The sequence below is a fragment of the Hyperoodon ampullatus genome (assembly GCF_949752795.1).
Source record: "Hyperoodon ampullatus genome assembly, chromosome: 3".
In the NCBI taxonomy this organism is placed as follows: domain Eukaryota; kingdom Metazoa; phylum Chordata; class Mammalia; order Artiodactyla; family Ziphiidae; genus Hyperoodon; species Hyperoodon ampullatus.
In genome coordinates, this window is record NC_136916.1 from 101,952,406 (window position 1) to 101,964,483 (window position 12,078).

The window sequence follows — 12,078 nt, forward strand, 5'->3', positions numbered from 1 at the left end:
TGCATGTTTGTATTTAGGTAACATTAAAAATGTTAGTTCATGCTGGAATTCTGTATGCACACATTGGTCAATTTTGAGAAATTCAGGACTAAAAGATTTCTTTTGAAACCAAGGCTGGTTGAAACCTCAGATTTGCACTAGATCTGAGCCTGGAGACTGACTGAGCCAATTTAGGATGTTAAGGCAGATTTTACCCAATTTCCCCTGCCTTCACCAGAAGGCGAATAGCCATATTTTCTTCCTTCCTAGGTATACTTGCTGAATACTTGTTCAATGATAAAGAGAAATTTAAAAATAGACAAAAATAAGTAAATCTGAAAATAAGATTACAAACAGGAAGAATACAGATTGTGAACTTTACTTCCTATTGGTATAATTTCAAAACTAATACCCATAATCCTTTTATCTAAAATCTACTGTAATCTAGCCCCCTGCAAAGTCCTTCTAACCAAATATTTCAGAGTGTTCTAGTCTCACAGGTGCTCGTGAAGGCATCTAGTCAGATACCATGAGCTATTCACCACTTCTTTCCCGGCCCCTCCTGGTAGCCCTATAGCAACCGATCCTCCTGTCACAGTTACCACTTTGCTGGACACTGCTCCTGGTGCCCTGTGCTCTTGAGTTCAAAGCATTGGGAATGGCCCCCATCTCTCTTTTTTGGGGGGGCCACACCCCCTGGCACGTGGGATCTTAGTTTCCTGACCAGGGATCGAACCCACGTCCCTTGCAGTGGACGAGTGGAATCTTAACCACTGGACCGCCAGGGAAGTCCCACCCCCTCACCTCTTTTTTTTTTTTTTTTTTTTTGCGGTACGCGGGCCTCTCACTGTTGTGGCCTCTCCCGTTGCGGAGCACAGGCTCTGGACGCGCAGGCTCAGCAACCATGGCTCACAGGCCCAGCCACTCCGCGGCATGTGGGATCTTCCTGGACCGGGGCACGAACCTGCGTCCCCTGCATCGGCAGGCGGACTCCCAACCACTGCGCCACCAGGGAAGCCCCCTCACCTCTTTTTTATGTAACATTTTGTTACTAGGATACCAAAGGCCTTGTGCTTTAGTGTCTTACAGATTTTCTATTTAAAGGAAAAGAAAAAAACAGTTTTTACCTTCAACTCTCCTTCCCTAGGATCAAGAAGTAGAATTACGAGCACAGAGGTAGAAGGGAGAAGACAGGCAAGGAGGGGAGTACAAGGAATACAAGGCAAGGAGAGAGTTCTCAAAAGATGCTAACCCAACCCTGCTGACACCTTGGTCTTGGATTTCTAGCCTCCAGAACCGTGAGAAATAGATTTCTGTTTAAGCTACCCTGTCTGTGGTACTTTGTTGTGGCAGCCCTAGCAAACTAGTTCAGGGAGAAAGAGCTCGGAACTTTCAGAAGTCCACAGGTATTATGGAGGGGCCCATTTTGTGGTGTCAGTCTTACTTTTCTTCAGAATTCTCTGTGTAATCGAGTGACTTGTCAATAGATTTACTTAGTACATAGTGAAACATTAGTTCCCACCATTTCCATCCCAAATTCTAATGTTCTTTGAGCTCCCACAGGCATCTTACTTGTACCTTTATTATAAAACTATATCCTATGTTTAAACTGTCTGTTTCAACCATTATCTGTTTCTCCACAAGACCATGAGCCCCTGAAAAACAGGGACTGTGGTTGTATTTTTCAGTCTTCTTTGTATGCCTGGTACCTAGTATATAGTAGGTGCTCCACAAATGTTTATGGAACAAATGAGTTAATAAATGAATACATTAAAAAAAGCCACCTTTATCCAAAAGATAACTTGAAGGAGTTTTTTTTTCTGGGAGATTTAGACATAACCAGCTAAAATTATTTATGCAGCCTTTGAGTCAAAATTGTGGTGGCAGCTGGGCACCAGAGCAGTATCACTTTTTGGAAGCCACCCAAAAGCCACTGCACATTTGCCCAGCCATGGGTGAGATCATCTGCACCCTGCCTTAGCAAGTATTTTGGAGGGAAGATACCCCAAGGTACACTGCCCTGGGAAGTCTTCTATGGCCTCCCATCCCTGGGAGGAACCTATGTTATTGTTTTGTTTTGTTTTTCGTCTTTTCTGTTGCATTTTATTTTTTTCTTAAACATCTTTATTGGAGTATAATTGCTTTACAATGGTTTGTTAGTTTCTGCTTTATAACAAAGTGAATCAGCTATACATATACATATATCCCCATATCTCCTCCCTCTTGCGTCTCCCTCACACCCTCCCTATCCAACCCCTCTAGGTGGTCACAAAGCACTGAGCTGATCTCCCTGTGCTATGTGGCTGCTTCCCACTAGCTATCTATTTTACATTTGGTGTGTATATATGTCCATGCCACTCTCTCACTTCGTCCCAGCTTACCCTTCTGCCTCCCCATGTCCTCAGGTCCATTCTCTATATCTGCGTCATTACTCCTGTCCTGCTCCTAGTTTCTTCATAACCTTTTTTTTTTTTTTAGATTCCATATATATGTGTTAGCATATGGTATTTGTCTTTCTTTTTCTGACTCACTTTACTCTGTATGACAGACTCTAGGTCCATCCACCTCACTACAAATAACTAAATTTCGTTCCTTTTTATGGCTGAGTAATATTCCATTGTATATATGTGCCACATCTTCTTTATCCATTCATCTGTTGATGGATACTTAGGTGGCTTCCATGTCCTATCTATTGTAAATAGAGCTGCAATGAACATTGTGGTACATGACTCTTTTTGAATTATGGTTTTCTCAGGGTATATGCCCAGTAGTGGGATTGCTGGGTTGTATGCTAGTTCTATTTTTAGTTTTTTAAAGAACCTCCATACTGTTCTTCATAGTGGCTTTATCAATTTATATTCCCACCAACAGTGCAAGAGGGTTCCCTCTTCTCCACACCCTCTCCAGCATTTGTTGTTTGTAGATTTTTTGATGATGGCCATTCTGACTGGTGTGAGGTGATACCTCATTGTAGTTTTGACTTGCATTTCTCTAATGATTAGTGATGTTGAGCATTCTTTCATGTGTTTGTTGGCAATCTGTATATCTTCTTTGGAGAAATGTCTATTCAGGTCTTCTGCCCATTTTTGGATTGGGTTGTTTGTTTTTTTGATACTGAGCTGCATGAGCTGCTTGTTAATTTTGGAGATTAATCCTTTGTCAGTTGCTTCATTTGCAAATATTTTCTCCCATTCTAAGGGTTGTCTTTTTGTCTTGCTTATGGTTTCCTTTGCTGTGCAAAAGCTTTTAAGTTTCATTAGGTCCCATTTGTTTATTTTTGTTTTTATTTCCACTTCTGTAGGAGGTGGGTCAAAAAGGATCTTGCTGTGATTTATGTCATAGAGTGGAACCTATGTTTAATGCTAGCAAGGGAGAAGCTAACTGAAGTAAAAGCTTTGCTCACTCAGACACATTTGTTGTTGAAAGGGTATATCGTTCCCCTTGTGAACTGCTTTCTTCTTGGGAACTGCTTGCTTGCTGCTCAGCAGTCTACCTAGAGGCGGCAGCAAACATTTTCTGTAAAGGGCCTGATAGTAAGTGCTTTAGGCTGTGTGGGCCATGCAAATACGCACCTGTGAATATTTCTAGAAAGTAATGGACCCTCTCCTCAGTCATTTCCAGCTCAGTGGGAATGACTAAATATCAAGGCCTTTCCTCAAAGGCTGGAAGAAAATGAAGATCAAGGATACTCGAAAGAAAATAAGATAAAGCCAAATTTAACCCAGCAAAGCCTTGCCTGACACCTGCAAAACAGCTTGCTTTGGTTACAGCTCAAGTCAGGTTGATTTTTCATTGAAAAAGAATGAGCTTATTTCTCTCATCAGAGGGAATGCTCTCATTTCAGATAAACCAAGGAAACTGTTGACTCGCTGACCTCAAATTCAGTGAATGCCTGTGAGGGGTTGGTCTGGGCCTCGGTGTGAAGGAAGGAGGACTCACAGCTGATATGACTTGGTGTTGTGCCAGTCTGTGCAAAATTAGAAGATGGATTACTGTGGATTTGTTTTCCTTTAGGAATTAGGTCTGGCACTGGCTTAGCTTCAGTGCAGCCGAGGTATTAACTGAAATGCATTTTTATCTTAACAGCCACATCCCATTTAGCCATAGTGACTTTGGGGCGACTTCCAAAGCAGTCTCATCAGAATGAGTCGGCAGATTAAGGCTAACCTTCGTGTCAGAACTGTAGGCAAGAAGAAATGAAATGCACGACATTGATCCTACTCCCGCTGCAAAAAAAAATGAAACTGAACTGTGTGAGGTGGGCTAATGAATATTGGTTGAACTTTCAAATGGATCTCCTTTAGTCAGCTAGCTTCAGGAAGATTCAAAGCAGTATAAAACACTCACAACAAGGTAAAAATGTGCTACTGTGTCTGGCCATGCACCATGCTGGAGGGCTCTTTTGGTTCCATGTCAGGTCTGCTTTGAAGTCTTTCCCTTGTCTCCTTACCTGTTTGGTAAATTCACTCAGCTCAATCAGAGCACGTATGTGCATGTGCACGGAGTGTGACTCCCTCTAGATGGCCCTCCCCTTCACTGAGAAGTCAGCTAACTCTGGGAGCGTCAGCTTTCTCATCTGCAAAATGGGGCTTAGCGTCCACATCTCAGGACTGATATAAGGATTACATGAGATAACACATGTGAGGATGGCTTATAAACTCTACAAATATTGGCTTTTGTTTTACCCTCTCTCCTTGCCTAGAGCCCAAACAGAATGTATTCTCTTCAGCTGCCTGGAAACTGGGGAATGGACAGCTGAGTCAGCAACACAAAGAACTGTGCTCTTGTGGTCTTCTTGCCTTTTGCCTCCATCAATCAGCACTTATCAAAAGGATGTATGCATTAGAGCAGGAGACATTTGATTTACAGAAGCATGGATTTCTTGAAGGATGCAGTTCAATTTGTTGGTAGCCTCTTAATTTTTACCTGCCCACCCCTGCCAAGCCAGTTCTGCACAGATCTATCCTTTAAACACAGATAGAAAATCCCCAACACAGTACCATGCAAATAAGCACTACATACATGCAGAATCAGTCTTACAAATAGACAGCTGGGTGATCACCCATATTCTGTAGTATAGGAATGCCACTGTGGTTTCTCTGCTATAAAATACCTCCCTACTAACTTGGATTGTATATGCAAAATGCCACCATCATGGAGTTGTTCACTTAAGCTATAGAATTGCCCCTTTTCAAAAGCAAATATTTCTTAGAAAGGTAATATTTTGTTACCACCAGATATTAACAAATTCATGTAAATGTCTTTATTATATCTTCTCTAGAGTACGAAGCCAAGGGCTTCCTTTAATCTAGTAGAATGGGTAGGGAAACTGGGGGCACAGAGATGGAGGAAGGACATATCAAAGAAAGGAAAATTTCCATTCCATTCTGTTTGCTGTTCTGCAAAATTTTCCAGTGAATTCTTGGCTGTCTCTTCAGCTTTGTGTCAAAGGCACCCTGGGGAGCATTCATTTGATTGGTCAACTCCAGGCCTCATGCCCATGCCCTATCTACAGAGCTGGGGATATAAAACTGCCAAGGTTTTCACTTCTTTTTTTTTTTTTTTTTTTTTTTTTTGCGGTACGCGGGCCTCTCACTGTTGTGGCCTCTCCCGTTGTGGAGCACAGGCTCCGGACGCGCAGGCTCAGCGGCCATGGCTCACGGGCCCAGCCGCTCCGCGGCACGTGGGATCCTCCCGGACCGGGGCACGAACCCGCGTCCCCTGCATCGGCAGGCGGACTCTCAACCACTGCACCACCAGGGAAGCCCAGGTTTTCACTTCGTAATGGGAGGTGTACTCTGCCTTAAACTGTTAAGAAACAAAATCCCATTGAGTAAATTTTAAAGATCTTACTGGCTCTATTCAGCAATTCCTGAATCAGGCAGCATCCAATCTAGCAGAGAGAAAGGAGCTCTGAAAACCTGAATAAGGCAAGAGAATTTTATAGGCCAAAGTGAGCAGGAACAAAGGAGATATGCTGGGCGTTTGCTGATTGGTTAAAGCAGGGTCCGTTTCCTTATATAGAACAAAGGGAAGTCTTAGAGCCAGGTCAGGTAACTAAGCAAAAGCCAATTGGCTGACCTAGGACTGCCTTTTCTGGGAGAGTTAAGCAAAGAATTGTAATTAAATCTGGGCTTGCTGATGTGGGGCTTAGCATGAGTGCCTCCATCTTGGGCCCAATCTGGTTACTTTAATAGCATCGAGACTCATAAAGTGAATAATTCCCTCAAATATAGAAAGGGAGCAAAATGGTGAGCAGTTCCCAAAATGATAAATGCCTTTTACCGGCCTGTTATGTGTCAAGCACTGTGTTTGATTCCAAGAATAAGACACAGCCACTGTCCTCAAGTAACTGATAGTGAAATGGGAGAGACAGGCAGGTCAGGGGACAGTTACACTGCAGTGCCCATTGTAACAGCATTTAATGTAGTGCAAAAAGTGCTATTGGATCCCACTGCAGGGAGTGACTAAACCCCAGGAAATAGGAAAAGGCCACAGTGAGGAAATACCATTTGAAATGAGTCTTGAAGGATCAGTGGGAGTTGCATCCTGGAGAAGAGAGGGAGGTAACCACGTTTCTTGTGTGTGGGGAGGAAAGCTTATACAAAGGTATGTAATCATGAAAAGTGAACAACTGAGAATTCTTCGTTATAATCAGCTTCCACTGATTCTGGCCAACTTAATTTGAAAACGAATTCATGAGATGCATGGATGATAACTCAGAGTCAACAGAAAGGCTGGGAACTAGGGCTGGAAAACTGGCAGGAATCAAGGGGTTCTTGCTAAAGGGCTGGATCTTAACCTAGGAGCAGCCTGTCAGGACCCCAGTCACTGGACGAGGACCCCACCACTGTCCTTGCACACAGAATGCTGCTGCCCCTGCCACCAGCAGAATGGATTATGAATGGCCTCTGCATCTTTCAAAGTCCTGGGCCAGAACACTCAAGTGACCAAACCAGAAGGTACACCCATACTCTCAGTGCTCCCCAGTGAGAGTACCCTTGGACTCCCACCCAAACTCACGCCTTGGGATTCTCCCCAAATAGGAAAGGGGTTCATAAACTGAGTAGCCAGAAAATAAATAAATAAAATTGACAGACATCCTTGGCAAAGGGCATGGCTTAATCTGAGAATATTCAGAAACTCTGCTTGTTAGTTCCTAGAATGTGTGGAGCAAAGTAATGCTAGAGGAGGTTGGAGAGAGATGAAACCAAATTTTTGAAGACTTGCATGACCACCTCATTAATTTGAACTTTCTCCTATAGGCAGTGAGAGTCAGCAGAGGTAGTAACAGCCAAATGACTGTGTGTGGGTTCTTCTTTTTCCAGAAAGATAACGTTGGTGGCAATGTGGACAGTGAACAAGAGTGGAGAAAGATTGGCATTTGGGTATCTGGAGGGTCAGTCAGGGCTTGTTGCAATATTACAAATGATAGACTTGGAGAGTTTGGGCTATGGCGGTGCTCAGGCTGGAACTGAAATACAGTCAATGGGATTTGATCAACTTGAGGTTGCACAGATTTTATCACCTTCACTTATCTGCTCAGTGACTTCAGTGTGGAGAGAAGTGGAGGGCCAGGAAGCAGCTGGGGATAAAGAAGCCTTATGTTCCCCCCTTGTCTAGTCCAACCCCAGGAATGGGGGGGGGGGGGTTGTGTTTCCCTCATCAAGGCAGGAGCCTGTATTCTGAGGCTCCTTAAACAATCTCAGCTGCTGGCAAGAACGGAGGATGTGGTGCTGCCTTGGTACCCTGCTGAGAACTACGTACCTGCTCCACACCTAGCTCCTTTTAGACGAGTGAACCTTTGGTTCTTACCAATTTCCATCTGTCTCCAGCTTCCCATCATGGCGGAAGCTAAAAAGGTGAGGCAGATGGGTCTTATAAGCCCCCGGAAGCCAGGGGCTGGAGGAGGCTCTAGGACCTCAGGGTCCAGCTATTTCCCTTATCATTTATGCATTCATTTTCAATGTTAATGAAGTTTCCAGTACTAGCAGAGCCCTGCACTAGATTCTGTGGGGTGTCAGAAGCAATGTAAGACAAGCGTCACTCTAAAGGAAATTACAGTTGAATGGAGAAGACAAGGCATGAAACCAAGTCAACAAGTGTCTATTAACTGTGTGTTGTGTTCCTGGCACACTAGAGAAAAATTACAAGGCTCCATATGTCATGCATGCTAGCAGTGCTTGGCTAAATGCTAAGGATGCAAAATATAAAGAATTGAAAAGTATTGGGCAAGATAAATTGGAGAAGACTCCTTGGAGAAACTGATTCTTACTCTGGGCCTCAAAAGAAATGCAGCGTATAGGTTCCTCAGTAGAGGAAAAAGGAGGAGTATTCCAAGGTGGGGGACCCTCAGGAACAAAGGCACTGAGGAGAAGTGAACAGGCAGTGCACAAGGGACAGTTCAGAGGCCGGCATCGCTCTAACCAGGTGGTTGTACAATAGAGTAGAGAGAGATGAGGATGGAGAGTAAAGTGGACCCAGCCATGAAGAACTTCAAATATCTGGCTAGGGGATTTCTGATGCACTGCCACTGAGAGTTCCTGTGTGGGTGAATCACATGTCAAATGACATTCAAAGGGGGTTGATCATGGAACTGGTCTGCATCATGGCCCAGGACAAGAAAAATTCAAGATCTAGCCCCTTGGGGAATAGTGTAGTAGTTTGGGTGTGGGTAACCAAGGGCCTGGAAAAGAGTATTGGGTATAGAATGAAGAGAAAAAAGTCAAATCTGGAAAACACATTGAAGCATTGAAGAAAGAGTGCATATTCCCGATAGGATCAGGATTTGGAGGTAGAATCAAAAAAATCCCAAGACCTCCAGGAGCCTTGGAGAATGGTAGTATCAATAATAGAGAAAAACAAACATTGACCTGGGCGGGGAGGGAAGACTGGGCAGGTCAAATTTTGAAATGTCCTACATGGAAATAATAAATAGCTCTTCTGTCTGACCTGGTCATATCACCTCTGAAGACTGTAAGTGGTTCTAGTCTAACTGTGGAGACAGGAAGTTTTATGGAGAAAAAATAACATATCATTTTCAAGCTTACACATTCGAAGGTGAAACCCTAAAATATTTCGACTGCATGCTTCAGACTGTATACTAACTCATCATTTCATATTAATCTCTTGCATTTGTGACCCACTTTATATTTTTTAAAAGATTCCCCCATATTTTTTCCTGTGAGTTTATAATAACTGTAAAATGAACAGGACAGGAACCACTGTTGGGACTGAGGTACAGAAAAGTGAAGTGACTGGTCCAAAATCACATAGCTAAAAAGCATTGGACTGTTGATTTCTGGTGTTGTGTTTTTACCATTAACCCAGGTTGCCTTCCTCCTATGGCATGGTGACACTAACCATTATCTTATGCTACAGTATTACTGAGTCTAGTATGGACTAGCTGCAATGCTAAGCCCTTTAAATACACTACCTCATTTCATTCTCCCACCATCTCTGCAATGGTCTGATGATGGGCTAGCAGCACTGTGCTAGTCGTTTTAGATACATCACTCCATTTAATCTTTACAGCAACCCTATGAGGAAGATACTGTTATACTCATTTTATAGGTGAGGAAAACAAGGCTCATAGGCATTCAATCACATGTACAATGTCATGAAGCTAAAAAGAGGCAGAGCTGGGATTTGAACTAGGACATTCTGGTTTCCAAGCTCATAGTTTTCCATTATTTTACACCACTTCTAAATTAGCAGCTAAGAGATGGTTTTTTTTTTAATAGTCTGCATTACATAGTGTTGCATTGTCAAACGGAGCTGGATTCTGGAGGCTATGCTTAGTGTACTCTGTAACCAAAGTGCTCGTGATGTTGGGTTTTTTTTGTGTGTGTGATGGGGAGAATGACTTTAATTTTCCTCTTTCACTGTTGAGGCCTACAGATCAGTCCAGGATGCTCCCTATTGTTTTTTCTTCTTTCACTCTTTCCTTCTCTTTCTACTCCCTTTCCCAAGCTAAAGCAAAAATGCTCACCTGCAATGATTCTATCCTGTAAATTAAGAAAGGAATTAGAAATGTCATAGATGACTTCTTTAGTCATGTGTACCTGGCATCCAAGGTTCACGTTTCAAGAGATCATCCTGAAAGTATATGAAGGTCTTCATAAGCTTGGAGGCTTTTCAAATACTATAGATCTTATGGCAATAATTACACCCCTCCAGAATCTCCATTTCAAGAATCACAGTCCATCACCGTCACACCCTGTCCTTTGAGTGAGCGCCCTCACAGTGCCCACACCCTTTACTCTGTTGTCTCTGACACAAAAGCATAACTAGCCTACAGAACTGACTGTGAGCCTTCCTGCCACAGTACGGTGGTGGCCTCTCAGGTTCTGCTCCTTACTGGATAAATCGCCGGACCTCAGTGAGCTTCCACATGGGTATCATAATAGAACCTACATCATAGGTCCGTTTTGTGGGTTAAAGAAATGTTTAGCACAATGCCAACCACTAGAAAACACTCATTAAATGATTCTTATCATAAGAAAACTTCAAAAAAATATAGTCCCTGAGACATGGGACAACTGGCTTTGGGGAATTATCTGGCCCAGTGCAGAGCCTGTTGTATGTAGGCTTCTAGGAGTCAGTACCAGCTAGATCTGCAGTGAACATTCCCCACTTAAGTGCTACTATCCTGGGGGGCTGAGTTCACATGCATACCCCAGCCTCACACCCTTTTCTTGAAGCACAGCACATTGGGCACTTCCAGACGGAGCCCAACGCTGGACCTGAGCACGAAGACCAACGGTGCAGCAGTTCTGCAGCTCAGGCAGCTGGGGCTGCCTCAGAGGACATAGAGGCTGACCCCAAGCCTGCACTTCTATCCTGACATATGCTGAAACGAATGGATTGAAGCCTAAGGGTGAATGGAGGCAGCAGGGAAGCATTTGATTTTTCAGTCAGGTTTAGAGAAACCCCAGAGCAGAAGTGGATTTTTTAAAAAGTAATTTTGAAATGTCTTGTTGTATCATGAATGAAGTTAATAGGGCCTCCATCCCTGCCTCAAAGGATGTCAGTTTCTCTGTTGACAGACAAACTGCCCCAGGAGGAGCTTGGTGCCTCTACATAAGGCCTGACTCAGCCCTGGGAAGCAATCCCAGTGCTTCCCTAGGACTCATGAGGAGACAGTACAAGGCAGGGTGGAGTAGGGTGTGATAGCCATCCTCTAATGTTTGGAAGGCTGTCACATGAGAGACAGAGTAGACTGTGTGGTTCCAACAGGCAAAACAAGGACCATTTGTTAAAATTACAGGACAGATGTTTTTCACTTAACCTAATAAAGATTAATAAAGATCTTTGTAAATCTACTACAGTCGAACAATTGACAGTATTGTGATAGAAAGAACACCTGTATAATGCTTTCCAGTTCTAGTCTTCCATAAGTCGATATGGACTTGGCTGTCTTGAAGGGATAAGAAGGATTCTGCACACCAAAGGATCAGAAGTCAAATACATGTTTCATGCTTTTTAATGTCCAAAGTGTTCTGCTGTGAGAACAGGGCACACCTCAGGAAGCCAGGATAGCCATGGATGGAAGACCTAGGAAACACAGCCTCTGCTGGAGCCCCATATGCAATGTCCCCTGATGCGTAGCTGCCTTGGCTCAGGCATACTCACTAGCCCTTCTGGCTGTCACCTGTGTGAGCTGCCTATTTCTGCTACATCTGGAACTTAGCTGGTACCTGCCCAGCTCTGCATTCTACAGTTTCTAACCCGACTCTTCAAATAGCCCCTTCCTAGTTCCCTAAGCTCCCAACCTAATCCAGAATAGTGGCTGGATCCGGTCTAAAATGAGTGGGGACGGGGGCGCAAGAGGGGATAGCCCGTGACGTTCAGAGGTGGCTGGTACTCACAGCTGAGCCGTGTGGCTCTCCTCTTAGATATGAAAATCTCACAGAACTCCAGCTTCAGACAAGGTCACTCTGAGATCATGATAAACAAGGCCATGTCATAGTTTTGCCTAAGCACAGGCAAAAACAAGGTCACCATGCCAGCTACAAAATACCAAATACCCCTCTCTCAGCCAAAATGAGCAACTGTTACCTCTTTACCAATTACAACTTTATACTTATTCTAGTCTCC